This window comes from Grammomys surdaster, unplaced genomic scaffold (genome assembly GCF_004785775.1).
Source record: "Grammomys surdaster isolate TR1022 unplaced genomic scaffold, NIH_TR_1.0 188, whole genome shotgun sequence".
NCBI classification, from domain to species: Eukaryota; Metazoa; Chordata; class Mammalia; order Rodentia; family Muridae; genus Grammomys; species Grammomys surdaster.
Window position 1 is genome coordinate 14,204,734 of NW_021604633.1, and position 2,960 is coordinate 14,207,693.

The 2,960-nt window shown below is 47.1% G+C and overlaps 1 pseudogene; it reads right to left on the reverse strand.

Moving 5' to 3' along the window:
- Positions 1–530: 530 nt before the first annotated feature.
- On the reverse strand, positions 531–2,131 carry LOC114622392 (annotated as a pseudogene).
- Between the last annotated feature and the right edge of the window lie 829 nt (positions 2,132–2,960).

The following is a 2,960-nucleotide window of genomic DNA, read 5'->3' on the forward strand; positions in this document are numbered from 1 at the left end:
TTATCTCGGCAGGAAACGAAATTGTGGAGAAAGCGATCAAATGAGCTCGCTCTTACAAAGCCAAACATGAAGTTAAATGAGGACTTCTTTTTATTTATAAGAAAAAAAAATAAAGGGTGCTAAGTTGAATTACAAAGGGACACATAGGATGGAAGTGCAGGGATGGGGGTATTAGTAAGTAGTAAGTTAGTAGCTAAAAAAACAAAAGATTATTTCCCAGTCTCAAAGGCCCACTGAACTTTAACTCAAATCCTTTGGAGATCCCGGAGTTGCCATGTTATCAAGGTTGCCTCCCAAGTACTCCAGAGACAAGGGCTGTTGCTGCCTGTAAACTGCCCAGCTTCTTCTCATAGCTTCCCTCCCTCTTATCAACAGCCAGTGTAGAAATGTTGTAAAAAAACAACTTGTGTCTTCCTTCTCCAAATTTTCACTATAAAGTATATTTCAGCTTCTTAGCTCTGGAGGACATTTTCCCACCTGCTGCCTAACCTTGTGACTGGTGGCCGAGGGCATCCGGAATCAGTTATTTCTTTTTTTTTTTTTTTTTCACTGTTCAAGGTTTATTTGGTGTTTTCATTGGCATGACACTTGAGTGGTTGGTTCCATCATCCATATGCAGATCTTACATTTCACATAATATTGCAATGTACACTGCAGACACATATAATACATAAAATATCCTGTAGAACACTTATGCACAAGATATGCATAGTGGACTTACACACTGGAGCCGGGTTATGACTGACTGGGAACTCGTTGGCCTAGGCATGTGTGGTGAGAGTGCGCAGGGCAGCAACGCAGCAGGCTCACAGGGTAATCCAAGCCTGCACAGTTGGCAGTGTGTCTTGGAGACAGTGGGACTGTCACACTAACCAGGTTACCACTACACAAGTACCACTTGGCAGCAGGGTAGAGCTGTGGGAACTGAGATTTTTTTTCCCCCACACCACAACACAATTGTACTAAACACAGCTCAGATGAGAAGTGTGTGGTCTCCATAGAAACCCTGCTGCAGCCTGGACAGTGAAGTGCTAGGACACTGGGAAGACTTTAGAACTGCAGCTCCTTCTGGATTCCCCAGAGGGTATCTGCACTCTTCTTCAGGCGAGCCTCTTCCTCAGGAGTCAGTGTCACCTTCACAACATCTGAGATTCCATTTTGTCCCAGGATGCACGGGACACTGAGGAAGACATCATCATTGATTCCGTAGAGACCCTTAATCATGGTGGAAATGGGATGCACCCGCCTAAGGTTCTTCATTATGCTCTCGGCCAAGTCTGCCACAGAGAGGCCAATGGCCCAGGATGTGTAACCTTTCAGCTTGATCACCTCATACGCACTGTCAACCACCTGCTTGTGAACCTCCTTCCACTGCTCCTTGTCCGCATCAGTACCCAGTTCTGGGTTCGGAGACTTCAGGGAGACACCGGCAACATTCACACCACTCCACACAGGCACACTGGAGTCGCCATGCTCTCCCAGGACCCACCCGTGACAGCTCAGCGGGTGAATTCCCAGCCTTTCTCCCATCAGGTAACGGAACCGAGCCGAATCCAGATTGCAACCACTTCCAATAACTCGGCTTTTGGGAAAGCCACTGATTTTCCAAGCCACGTAGGTCAAGATATCCACGGGATTCGAGACAACAAGCAGCTTGCAGTGTGGACTGTACTTCACAATGTTGGGAATGATGAACTTGAAGATGTTCACGTTTCGCTGGACCAGATTGAGCCGGCTCTCTCCCTCTTGCTGACGGGCCCCCGCTGTGATAATGACCAGCTTGGAGTTCGCAGTTACAGAGTAGTCTTTGCTGGAGACAATTTTTGGTGTTCTAAGGAAAAGGCTGCCATGCTGGAGATCCATCATCTCTCCCTTTAGCTTGTCTTCTATGACGTCAACAAGGGCAAGCTCATCTGCCAAGTCCTTCATTAAAATACTGATGGCACAAGCCATGCCAACAGCACCAACCCCAACAACTGTAATCTTGTTTTGGGGGGCCTGTTCTTCCTTAAGAAGATTCACAATCAGCTGGTCCTTGAGGGTTGTCATCTTGGGTTTTGAATCTTTTGGGACCGCTAGTGCACGATGGGGGGCGACGGGCGAGCAGCAGCAGCGCGGCCTGGGCTCGGCGACAGTGGCTCCAGCACCCAGTTATTTCTTTTTGGTTGGCATCTGTTTCGGCTCATTAAATCTGTTATTTCTGAGGTGGGCATGATGGTTAATACCTGTAATCCCGGTATTCAAGAGGCCTTAGGGCATGAGGATTGCCTCAGTTTCAGTCAGGCTGAGCTACACACTGACAGGGGAGAGAGAGAAACAAACCTTTTCATGATATAAAAACTCCAAAAGGCCACAGCTGCATAGAACAGTCTAGAAAGGCTGATTGATCATAACTGTGATGATTGTAGAGGGGTCGGACCCATGCAAGTCCACAGCCGTATTATCTTGGGCCGTCTTAACATCTAAACAGCCATTTAATACCCAGCTATGTGTGACATAATATCTTTGTGACCGGGAAGCAAATTCTTTTGCAGTCTATGAGCAGATCCCTAGCTTCTATCAACCACAAAGCTAATAGTGTCCTCAGAGAGTGTCTAAGGCCTACATATCTTAGGGTTACTATCGCTGGGATGAAACACCATGTCCAAAAGCAAGTTGGGGAGGAAAGGGTTTATTTGGTTTACAGTTCCATATCACTGTTCATCATGGAAGGAAGTCAGGACAGGAACTGAAACAAGCTGGGACCTGGAGGCAAGAGATGATGCCATGGAGGGGTGCTTACTGGCTTGCTTCCCATGGCTTGCTTAGCTTGTTTCTTATAGAACCCAGGACCACCAGCTCAGAGATGACACCACCCACAGTGGACTAGGCCCTTATCCAGTAATCATTGATTACGAAAATACCCTCCAGGCTGTATGGAGCCCTATCTTATGGTGGCATTTTCTTAGTTGATGTTCCCT